Raw genomic sequence first — 13,056 nt, 5'->3', positions numbered from 1 at the left:
AAAAATAAGTGCAACTAGTAATGTAATTATGTAACCTTCTTTTTTAGGAGGTAGGGAGAAAGGAGGACTTGCCAGTAGGTTTACTGGGATTAACCTTAGAAATACAGCCATTTTTCTTCTTCGGATGCCTTGACATTGAACAGTAAATGTAATTACACAAGGGGCTGCCTTGGTATAGGAATGTTGCTATAGGGAAGATGTACTTCAAACCATTATGTCCAGTTTGAACACTTACAAGACACTAAGATTCAGTACAGCAGTTCATTATCAAGGTTTTACAACTCCGGAAAGTTATCACAGTAGCAATATAGTGACATGTATGCAAAATCAGGTGTCTATATCCCTCCCATCTTTAATGTTCTCCCTTATACTTATGGAGTGCCTTCCGGAACTACCTAAATGTGTTGCTACACCATACCGCACCTCTTTATATTCACTAATGCACCATCCATGGACTAAAGCGTCTCTCCGTATTTCTCATGGTTTGCAAGCTCAAGATGGTGCATTTGGTTAGGTTAACAAAATTCTGTACTTTACAGTTTGACAACAAGGATAAGTTCCCTACTTATTGTTCCATGTTTCAGGCTGACCTACATGTCTCATCCCACCCCTCCCCCTCTATCCCGCTCATCTCCAAGGCGCCATATGGCCAAGGATTACAAAAAGCCCCATTTCAGTACATCCGAAATGTCACATTGTTACAGAATAAAGGAGGAAACCACATTAATGTGGTCCACTGTAGTCTAGACACTTCAATCAGCTGGTGACACTGACTTTCAAAACATGTTGCGAACCATTTTAAACTCACCAAAACAGGGTTGTCTCCTTTAAAATTAATTATACAGTATATATCATTCGCAGGTAAAATTGTTTTCCTGAAATAATTGCTCAAATGTAACTGATTTAGATGTTCTTTTTACCAGAGCTGTTTTGCGTTATTTTCTTTTCCAATATATTGATTTATTCATTTTAGTGTTAGCATGCAAGTAAAAAAAAAAAGATTGACTTATTAAGTACTAACAAGTATTAACACTTTTGTTGTATTCAGTCAGTCTGACCACCACTCGAATGCCACCATATTGTAGTGGAGGGGTTTGAGCTTCACTGGGAGCTGTGGTCGCAATGGGTCCTGGTATGGTCTCCCAAAGAAAATGTGGTGGTCTACGCAGCAAAAACCCAGGTGTGGGAGGTGTTTCGATTTCGATTGACCTCAAAGAAGTTTTGGCCAACCATTGACGATTCATGAAGAGAAAGGGTCTGAGCTCAGCAGGGGAGGAAAACTGCAGAACTGGACTGGGGACATTGTCACTTTGATGAACTCCTGAACCCAAAGAACATATGCTCTGTGGAGGAGGCAGAGTTTTAAAAACTGAAACAGAGGTTTCTGAGGTAGCTAAGAAGCTCCTTGTTGGCAAGGCACCACATGTGGATGGGATTTGCCCTGAGATGCTGAAGGCTCTGGACATTGTTGGGCTGTCTTAGCTGATGCAACTCTTCAGTGTCATGTGGTGGTTGGGGACAGTTCCTGTGGACCGTGAGCTTCATTGAGGCTGTTTGCACTCTGAGTGAGTTGTTAAGTGAATTGTCGCCCCAATTGAAGGAGTCCAAGTGTCTGAAGGTCTAGTCCACAAGTGAGTGCATAATGGAGTGTGAGATCAACAGGCGGATTGGTGCAGCGTCAGCTGTAAAGTGGGTATTGTACCGGACCCTTGTGATGAAGAGGGAGCTGAGCCAGAAGACAAATCTTTTAATTTGGTAGTGACAGAAAGAATGACACTACGAATAAAAGCAGCCAAAAAGTGTTTACTTCAACGTGTGGCTGGGCTCAACCTACTAAGAGATGGCAGCAATGAGCACTGACATCCAGAGGGAGCTCAGAGTAGAGCTGCTGCTCTTTTGTGTCGTTTCTTTTTCAGAGTAGACCCAGAACACGCTGGAATGATTATATACCTTATCTGGCTTGGGTTCACCCGAGAATGAGATGGAAATCGTTTCTGGGGAGAGGGATGTCTGGACTGCTTTGCTTAAGCTGCTTCCACCACGACCCAGCCCCAGATAAGCAGCTGAAAACAGCTGGATGGACAGTATGTCCAGCTGACAACCAGTAAGTTGAATTTGGCTGAAGAAGTGTTTCCTTGAGGTCCTCACACTTCATAAATTAAATGGTTACTTTGCATTAGGATCAACATAGTTTATTAGGGGTCTAAACACTGGTTCAAGTTGTAAGTGCCCCAGTTTAACCATCCAAAACCAACAATAGTTGGAAATGTAACACAAAAAAATAGCAAATTGGTATTAAAAACCTCTGTAGCTGACTTCTAACACAAAGATTTTGCACCATATTATGTCCAAAATGTGAAAATTAGACTTTTATTGTGTTATTTTGCATGTAACTTCCCAAAACTTGTCATGCAGTGGAATAAACGTGACCTTTAAATTCTTTAGTTTTAGCACAGAATGTTTGTTTATTTATTTCAAAGTAAATGTGATCAGCTGGTGAGCACTCAGTCCAGCTGACACCCAGGGAATTGGATGTTCCTGAGGCACTTGTGCATACGTTATAGGAAATAGATGAAAAAGAATGGCTCATTTGACTTCACACGTCTTGATGTAACTACATTTTTTGTACATGTCACCGCCTAAACTCAAATTCTTAAAAAGGTGAAGCCAGTGATGTTACAGATTCCAAGGGCTATTGGCCCAATAGTAATAGTAACATAACTTTGAACCTGATCCAAAAAGGAACCAAGGAAAATCAGACTTAATCTGAATAGACCCAAGGAGAGTGATCCAAGTGTAGTGGACATAAACAAACTGTCATTTGTCCTGTACCTCCCCTGGAATAGAGACCACAATCTTTATCGTCAGAATAGAACAAACACTTTAAATGTAACATTAACCTTCACAGAAAACATGAGATCATCAGGATTGTCTGAATGAGCGCAGCAGCTGACAGTGATTGATCAATCATAGCAGCACATTGTCAGGCACTAACAAGAAAATCATTTGTGCCTCAGTGTGGAACAGGCAAAAGTAAGTCTGACACATTCTTTTCCATCAGAGTCTGTTTCAAGATAAAGTTAGTTTATAGTTATTAATCAGCATTTTATTTTCTTCTGTTTACCAAATGGTTAACGTTGTTATAAACCATGGATAATAGCACATGGTTTGTTTGGGGGTGAAACTGATTCAGGGCTCTGAGGCTGGACAGGGGAACTGGAACATGCCAGGGATTAGAGATATTTATTGTTTCAGGCTGTGGTGATCTGCTGTCAGCAGTTTATGTGAGCGGTGTGCAGAGCGGTGTGCAGAGCGGTGTGTAGGCTCATTCTGTCTTGAACTGGAGTGGAGAATGTTCACCTTGCTGTATTCATATACAAATGAACACATGAGTATTTCTGTAGTGTGCATCAAACCAACTGTGTGTGTTTAGTGTGAGTGTCAGGCAGACAGTGTCATTTCAAAACTAGCATCTCCAGATGTTTCCCTTATTTTCCTCCAGGCCTTCTTGTTTTGCTCCTGACTCATACAGCTCAGAAGTTGAATAAAGTTTAAACAATTTCGCATAAAGCAATCTTGTCTCCACTTTAGTTTGCGTTACCTAAGGGCCAATCTGCATGTATTTACATTCAGGAGGGCTACGAAATCTATGGAAACCAACACAGAAACGTGGATTGGTGGGAGTGTAATGATTACATAATCTCTAACTTCTATTGAGGGTATAGTCAGAAATGCAGGTCCCTGATAAATACCTATTCTAAAAGGATCCTCGTTACTGTTTACACTAAGGACCCAGAGATGATCGGCCGAACATCGTAATCGGACAATAATCGCCTAGTTGAATGCTATTGGCCTATCAGAAAATAAGATGACATTCGCGAAGGCAGAGGTCGATGTTTATCTGTTGTGTCGCATCAATTTTGGACCGGCTAAATGTTGTTTTTTAGTTATTAGTGTTCGGACACAGATAAACTAGCATACCCAGATGCTGATTCGGAGAAGTGTGGTTTGTTGTGTGGGAGTATGACACCGTCTAGGAGAAAGATCAGCAATATGCAGTTTGTAAGGCATGTTTCTTTTCGGATATTGGAGAAATAATCCGCTCCGTTTTCCAGCACTATGTGCTCCATACCCGTTCAGCTCACAGCATCTTTAGAAGTAAGTAGGCTATAGGTATAAGTAGTTGCAAAGCAGGCTAAAAAGGCTTTTGAAGAGTTATTGTTTTTTAAACAATATTTTTCATGTGAAAGAAGGCTATGTTAAAGGTCGGTTTATACATTTGTATGATTGAATTTCACAATCGGTTCAGCCCAAGTTAAAAAAAGAAAAACAATTTAAGGAATATGCTTTTATCTGCTTACAAGAGGAGTAGGCCATGTACTCATGTTTATGTGAAACATATCCTGTGCTCAGACATGGCTGCCCTTAAAGCACTGCGTACTGCGAACTTGCATTTTGACAGCGAGCTAGAAAGCACCAGTGTCCCTCCCTCTAAGCCCCACCGGCTTACGATTGGTTCACATTTTCTCAAGTCTTTTCTAAAACAACACTCACATAACTATATGTACATTGAAACAGGGTTTGTTTGCTGTATTCATTCCTCCTGTTCTTACTGGTGCTAATGCAATTTCAGTGTTAGTAACGGGGAACAAAATACAGAATCCTTGTTTGTTGTTAAAATATTTGCCAAAGTTTATCTGAAGTCAACATGATGCTTCAGTAATAACAAGTGAACAAGTGAGTATTATCTTCAGTTAAATTTCAGCAGAACCCAACATGTAGCTGATGTTTTAATATCACAACTCTCCTCCCTCACTTTCCCTGTCTGTCTGTCTATCTGTCTGTCTCACACACACACACACACACACACACACACACACACACACACACACCACACACACCACACACACACACACACACACACACACACACACACACACACACACACACACACACACACACAGCCTGAAAACACATTCAGTGACTGTGGAGCACCAAGCCAAAACAAAGAGAAAACGCTTCATCCCACTATTTTCCTGTGCACAATTTTCTTTACAGTAAGTCTCCAATGATCAATTTACATTATCTTAATATTAATATTGAATGCAAAGACTGTGACTGAAAAGGATCCCTCACAGTGAAGAACCCAAACTCTGCACCCCTACAGAACCTTTCAGCCTCTTGCGTGTACTGGATGAAAATTGAGATTGTAATCTGCCTATAAACCGTCAGATCAAAGGGACACTGGGGGCCTTGATCAATCTTTATAGATGCTATTAATACATTTACAGCATAAAAACAACGAGAGATTTGTATGATTTAAACAGCCGTAAGTGGAACTTATGCAGGGTTTCATCTTGTGTAGGCTACGTGCATCACACTGACTGTCACTGACTCATGTGGATTGATACATTTGATAGAAGTTTATCAGGTCTGTAAGTCAGGCAAGTGATCAAAAACGCTTCACAAAATGTAGTTAGTTATGATTACAGGTGGAAATTATTTAACCAATTGATAAAGACTCCATCCATCCATCCATCGTCTACCGCTTATCCGGGATCGGGTCGCGGGGGCAGCAGCTCCAGTAAGGAACCCCAATCTTCCCTTCTCCGGGCCACATCCTCCAGCTCCGACTGGGGGATCCTGAGGCGTTCCCAGGCCAGTGAGGAGATATAATCTCTCCACCGAGTCCTGGGTCTTCCCCGGGGTCTCCTCCCAGCTGGACGTGCCTGGAACACCTCCCTAGGGAGGCGCCCAGGTGGCATCCTTACTAGATGCCCGAACCACCTCAACTGGCTCCTTTCAACGTAAAGGAGCAGCGGCTCTACTCTGAGTCTCTCACGGATGGCTGAGCTTCTCACCCTATCTCTAAGGGAGACGCCAGCCACCCGTCTGAGAAAACCCATTTTGGCCGCTTGTACCCGTGATCTCGTTCTTTCGGTCATGACCCAGCCTTCATGACCATAGGTGAGGGTAGGAACGAAGATCGACCGGTATATTGAGAGCTTTGCCTTCTGGCTCAGCTCTCTTTTCGTCACAACGGTGCGGTAAAGTGACTGTAATACCGCCCCCGCGGCTCCGATTCTCCGGCCAATCTCTCGCTCCATCGTCCCCTCACTCGCGAACAAGACCCCGAGGTACTTGAACTCCTTCACTTGGGGTAATGGCTCATTCCCTACCCGGAGTAGGCAATCCACCGGTTTCCTGCTGAGAGCCATGGCCTCAGATTTAGAGGTGCTGATCCTCATCCCAACCGCTGCACACTCGGCTGCGAACCGATCCAGTGACTGTTGAAGGTCACAGACCGATGATGCCATAAGGACCACATCATCTGCAAAGAGCAGCGATGAGATCCTCAGGTCACCGAACTGCAACCCCTCTCCTCCACGACTACGCCTCGATATCCTATCCATGAAAATCACGAACAGGATTGGTGATAAAGCGCAGCCCTGGCGGAGGCCAACATTCACTGGAAACGAGTCCGACTTACTGCCGAGTATCCGGACACAACTCTCGCTTTGGGCGTACAGGGATTGGATGGCCCTCAAAAGTGACCCCCTCACCCCATACTCCCGCAGCACCTCCCACAGTATCACCCGGGGGACCCGGTCATACGCCTTCTCCAGATCCACAAAACACATGTAGACCGGATGGGCGTACTCCCAGGCCCCCTCCAGGATCCTTGCAAGAGTAAAGAGTTGGTCTGTTGTTCCACGACCAGGACGGAATCCGCATTGTTCCTCTTCAATCAGAAGTTCGACTACCGGCCGAACCCTCCTTTCCAGTACCTTGGAGTAGACTTTACCAGGGAGGCTGAGAAGTGTGATACCCCTGTAGTTGGCACACTCTCTGGTCCCCCTTTTTAAATAGGGGGACCACCACCCCGGTCTGCCAACCCCTAGGCACTGTCCCAGACTTCCACGCAATGTTGACAAGGCGTGTCAACCAAGACAGCCCCTCAACACCCAAAGCCTTCAGCATTTCTGGACAGATCTCATCAACCCCTGCGGCTTTGCCACTGTGGAGTTGTTTGACTACCTCAGTGACTTCCATCAGGGAAATTGACGATGATCCCCCATCAGCTTCCAGCTCTGCCTCTACCATAGAGGGCGTGTTAGTCGGATTCAGGAGTTCCTCAAAGTGCTCCTTCCAGCGGCCAATAACCTTCTCAGTTGAAGTCAGCAGGGTCCCACCCTTGCTGTACACAGCTTCGATGGTTCCTCGCTTCCCCCTCCTGAGGTGCCGGATGGTTTTCCAGAAGCACCTTGGTGCCGACCGAAAGTCCTTCTCCATAGCTTCTCCGAATTTCTCCCACACCCGCTGCTTTGCCTCTGACACGGCAGAAGCTGCCGCCCTTCTAGTCCTTCGATACCCTGCAACTGTTTCCGGAGTCCTCCCGGATAACATAACCCGGAAGGACTCCTTCTTCAGTCGGACGGCTTCCCTGACCACCGGGGTCCACCACGGTGTTCGAGGGTTACCGCCCCTTGAGGCACCTAAGACCTTGAGACCACAGCTCATCACCGCAGCTTCAGCAATAGAGGTTTTGAACATCGCCCACTCAGGTTCAATGCCCCCAACCTCCACAGGGATGGCTGAAAAGCTCCGCCGGAGGTGTGAGTTAAAGATCCCCAGGACAGGGGCTTCCTCCAGACGTTCCCAGTTCACCCGCACTACCCGTTTGGGTTTACCAGGTCTGTCCAGAGTCTTCCCCCACCCCTTGATCCAACTCACCACCAGATGGTGATCAGTCGACAGCTCTTCACCCGAGTGTCCAAAACATGCGGCCTCAGATCAGATGATACGATTACAAAATCGATCATTGACCTTTGGCCTAGGGTGCTGTGGTACCACGTGCACTTATGAGCATCCTTATGTTCGAACATGGTGTTTCTTATGGCCATTCCATGACTAGCACAGAAGTCCAACAACAAACGACCGTTCGGGTTTAGATCAGGGAGGCCCTTCCTCCCAATCACGCCTCTCCAGGTGTCTCCATCGTTTCCCACGTGTGCGTTGAAATCTCCCAGCAAGACTACGGAGTCCCCTACTGGAGCCCCCTGCAGGGCTCCAGTCAGGGTCTCCAAGAAGGCTGAATACTCAGAACTGCGGTTTGGGGCATAGGCACAAACAACAGTCAGAGTTTTCCCCTCCATAACCCGAAGGCGTAGGGAGGCGACCCTTTCGTCCACCGGGATAAACTCCAATGTAGCGGCGCTCAGCCCGGGGCTAGTGAGTATCCCCACCCCGGCCCGACGCCTCACACCTTGGGCAACTCCGGAGAAGAATAGAGTCCAACCCCTATCCAGGAGTATGGTTCCAGAGCCAAGACTGTGCGTGGAGGTAAGCCCCACCAGATCCAACTGGTAGCGATCCACCTCCCGCACTAGTTCCGGCTCCTTCCCCCACAGAGAGGTGACGTTCCACGTCCCCAGAGCCAGCCTCTGCTGCCCGGGTCTGGTCCGTCGAGGTCCCTGACCATCACTGCCACCCGTGTGACAGCGCACCCGACCCCAGCGGTTTTTCCCATGAGTGGTGGGCCCACAGGATGGATGGATTGGAGGCACCACGTAGCTTCTTCGGGCTGTGCCCGACCGGGCTCCGTGGCAAACCCGGCCACCAGGCGCTCGCTGTTGGGCCCTCCCTCAGGGACCTGGCTCCAGACGGGGGCCCCGGGCTTCCTCCGGGCAGGGTCTCTCCTTTCCTTTCCCTTTCTTTCATGAAGTCGCTTTTGAACCATTCTTAGTCTGGCCCCCGCCTGAGACCAATTTGCCTTGGGAGACCCTACCAGGAGCACTAGGCTCCAGACAACACAGCTCTCAGGTTCATAGGGACACACAAACCTCTCCACCACGATAAGGTGATGGTTCTCAGAGAGATAAAGACTAAAACACAATTTTTTAAGTATATTGTTTTGACAATGTGAACATTTTTTTGTCATTTGAATGGCCATGACCCTTTAACATTTACCATGGACTGTATGTTCCTATAATCTACGATGTTAGATCACTATGCACAGATAATCAATTATCAATAATTCCGCATGCAATACATGGGTTGTTTGTTGTTTTTGTTTATTCACGTTCAAAAAAGTATTTTGGTTTCCTAACTATAATTCTGCTGTTGACGTTTCGTACACTGTTCAACATCAGAGTCATGCTTAAACTGCAGATGTATGGATGTGCTCACTGCAGACTGTCATGATTAGACTCGACATTAAGCGACATACTGAACATCCAGAACTTCTGTTAAACTCTGTGTCACTTCTGTCTGCTTCCTGGAGGTGGTAGGCTGGGAATGATCAGTGCAGCCTGGATGGCAGCCTCTAGATGTAAAAGCTATCACATTATTTCATAGTGAAGTCATTTTGAAGCTGTTGCCAAAGAGCTTGAGAAAACATTGAATGGAGTTACAGAGAGCAGAGATTTCCTCAGCAGGAATGCAGAAGTTATACCAATCTAAAAGCAAATTCTCCTTATTTGAATTATAACAGGGGAAATCAAAGTGCTGAAGTGTAGGCACCAGAGAGGAGGGAGGAACATTAAATGATCTTTCTATCTTTAAATGTTTGTCAAATAGGTGCACAGTTATTGAAATGTTATCATTTAGCATATAAAAACAATGCCAACACTACAGCACACATATACAGCTTAGTTTCAATCAAAGCATCATCTTACCTTGTTATCTATCCACTTATACTCCACTCTACATAGTATTAAGTGGATGTATGAATGCTTCACTGGCTGTATAAACCAGGCTCTTTAACTTGCCACTTTAGGGCATGAGCCATATGATTGCACTATTTTATTAATTGTATTGTTTCTGTGTTGTAACTGTGGGATTGTGTTTCTGAGATTTTATGCTTTGTTGGTGTTTAGCGCACCGAAACTAATTAACTGCGGTTTATATGGTAATAAATTGTTTAGTCTTGAATCTTAATACAATGGAGTTTATTTTGAATATATTAGGCTGCTCAAGAGAAACACAGATGTGATCTAGGGAAGAAAGTCCCGGCTGTAGGCTGACATGACAAATACAACGCAACTGGCTTTACTTCAAATAGGTTTTCAAGCAATTTAGAGGTCAGTCTCCAGCACAATACATTTTCATTTCAGCCAGTGCTCACATTTAACGTTCAAGTTTCAATACAGCCAGCATACTAATGCAGAAAGGAACCAGGACTCCCGTGTTTTGGGTTGATAGTTGATCCGTGTCTTTTGCGTCGTGACTATAGTATTTTGTATCTTAACGTTATCCATCTCCGTCTCCTTTGAAAACCACGCACTTTTAACACACTCTGATAGGAAAGTAGTAACTTAAGTTGCATTAGCTTCACTGTTATCATATTCCAATATGGTCAGATGCATCATATAGTCTCATAGAGGAGCTTACATTAATGCAGAGTACACCGTACCTTTGGGTTACATGGCCATGCACTTCGAAGGCTCCCAATTCCAGATCAAAACATTAGAAGAGTCCATGTTTTCAGGTAAAAAAAAAAAAACTTGATACCAAGGTTATCTGTTCCTCCCAAAACTACAAACTCACTGTTAATAAAAGTGCCTTAACGGTAAATCCGTGCAAAATAAAGTAGCGTAACGTTAAGCTCAGCCTGAGAAAAAAGTGGCTTCAGAATTATAAACTCCATTCAACGGATATCCAGTGCAGGAAAACCCATCCGAGAAGCGAAAAAAAGTCTTGAATTACAGTTATTAATGTACTGCGTTTCTCTTTCTCCACAGGTATGGATGATATGCTGTCGGGACTTGATGAGCTTTCATTCGGCCGCCCTGTCTCGGCTGCAGGCGGAGGGCGGAGTTGAAATGTCCACATTCTGTTGAGACGGCTGTTTTGCCCTAAACTCCGCCTCCCAGGCACCACTTCCTCCGACACTGTAGCCTCTGCTGCTGTACGACCCATGCATGCATAATGAACAACCCATCCATGGTGGAACCATGCCGCCGTGGACAGCGTTGTGTAGTGGACCAGAGTGAATTCCCATTTAAATTCTCCAGTACAGCCATAAGTAATATCATTTTTAAGCACTATCTTATAGACAGTAATGTGCAACTGCAATGGTCCCTAAACATATTATTAACACACACAATACAAAACAGTAACACACCGAGACAAGACAATTGTGGCTTCCAGAAGTGCAAATGTGTGTTTTAATGCAGACATACTTCTATAGTTAGATGGGCACAATGCCAGCAGTGATAACAACCCAAGCACATGGCTACCAACAGGAAGGTCTAAAGAGGGGGTAGCAGGGGTGAGTCCAGTCAAGACTCACAGGGTCTGCAGCTCTGTTCTCTTTCCTCCCCAATGCAATGTTTGGGTAATGGTGGTGGATCCCAGCGCCCATGAGGGAGAGCGTGTTCAGATTAAATTAGTGTGTCCATTTTCCGTTAGATTTTATTAGTGTTTTATTTATATATATAGAAACCCACTCCCCAACCACACTACTGCTCGCAGGTCAGGAGAAATGGAGGCTCCCAAGTGTTACCAGGACGAGGGCAGAAAGACACGCCACACCATAATTTCTTAATTAGTAATAATAAGAATACTTCTGATTTATACATTCACATTAGAAATACAGGTATTATTTTTGACAGAGGATAGGGCAAGGTGGGCAACGCTGTATGGCAGCACACATTGTGATAACAGATTGATAGTGTTATGGATATATTCTACTTACTGTCAACTTTCAATATTACAGATGTTCTCCATTGTAAGGATGCAATGCTGTATTCACTAAAAGAAGGAGATGTAATCTATGATGACCTGATGTAAATAACAGAAAACATAGAGAGAAGTAAACACCACAACCACCACTAAGAGATTGCAGCTGTGAATGATTTGATGCTGTGTGTTGTTTTTCTTATTGCTGTCTTGAGAGTTTTCAGTATGGTTTTGGAAGAGTTTTGAGAACACACCAAAATTTGGAGCATGCATTTCTTTTGTTTTTTTATGCTGGAAGACAGCTTTGGTGTGTAGTAAATGTGTAGTTTATTACAAAAAAGCTTACTGTGATAATTGTGTTGACTCTACGTGTGTATTATAGTTTTCAAAGTAAATACTTAAAAATGTTATGTAAACATACAGTATGCAGTATGTACAGTATACAGTATACATATACATACAGTATACATAGTATACAGTATGTTGACAATTAAAATGTTTTACTTTATTATTTTCTTTCAGCTTCAGCAGTAACAGTGATCAACTGGAGAATTTCAATGCATTATTTTTTATTGGCAACATATAAAACATTTATATTTGACATAGATAAATAAATAATACATGCACAGCCTCACCAGGAGGCATCATATCTTTGTACAATATTTGTCAAAAGGATCAAACACAATGACGCCCAAGTAAAAATTGTGGTCCTTTAAGGAGTTTCAATTGGAACACTGTGTTCTTATTGTTTTACTTTGTGGCTTCTTACTTTAGTTAGGAGGATATCAAAACAGGGTGAGGATGACTTGAAGCCACAGTCTTGAAATATGTTCAGGTCAGGATCTAGTCAGGATATGGGGATTACCTATATGTCTTGTAGTCTTACAGCTGTGCATGAGTGAACTTAGTTTCTAAGATTTACCAATCGGGAAAGGCAGGCAACTGTTGCAGGACAGCTTATTCTGGCCATTATCCCTCAAGGTTAATGGCTTTTTATTTTATTTAAAACATACAAAAAATTGAGGAGGGGGGGGTCCCCTCCATGGCCAGTCGGATGAGTAACCAGCAGAATTAATGTATGTGTGTGTGTGTGTGTGTGTGTGTGTGTGTGTGTGTGTGTGTATGCGTGTTTGTGTGTATAAAAGTTTTATGTAAAACTGTTTTTATGTAGCCTGTGATAAAAGGTCATTATGTGAAACACAGCTGTCAACTTTCAAAACAAACTTATATCAAACCTGAATCAAACGCAGTTTGTCCACACAAAGAGCTCAATAACAGGTCAATAAATGAGGAACATGAAGATCATCAACGTTTTCAGGTTGTGAAATTCTTAGATCTTTTCTCATAATTATGAGATTGTGATCCTGTGATAAT

The 13,056-nt window shown here is 44.0% G+C and overlaps 1 protein-coding gene across 1 annotated transcript in view; it reads right to left on the bottom strand.

Moving 5' to 3' along the window:
• Positions 1-10,500, bottom strand: part of pdzd2 (PDZ domain containing 2) — a 52,927-nt gene extending 42,427 nt beyond the window's left edge. The window contains exon 1 of the mRNA XM_029438849.1: positions 10,415-10,500. The gene's annotated coding sequence lies outside the window, so the exon portion shown is untranslated. The remainder of the gene's footprint in view (positions 1-10,414) is intronic.
• Positions 10,501-13,056: the final 2,556 nt, after the last annotated feature.

The sequence above is a fragment of the Cottoperca gobio genome, chromosome 9 (assembly GCF_900634415.1).
Source record: "Cottoperca gobio chromosome 9, fCotGob3.1, whole genome shotgun sequence".
Lineage (NCBI taxonomy): Eukaryota > Metazoa > Chordata > Actinopteri > Perciformes > Bovichtidae > Cottoperca > Cottoperca gobio.
The sequence above is the reverse complement of the archived record's forward strand: the minus strand, read 5'-3'. Positions and strand labels throughout refer to the sequence as shown.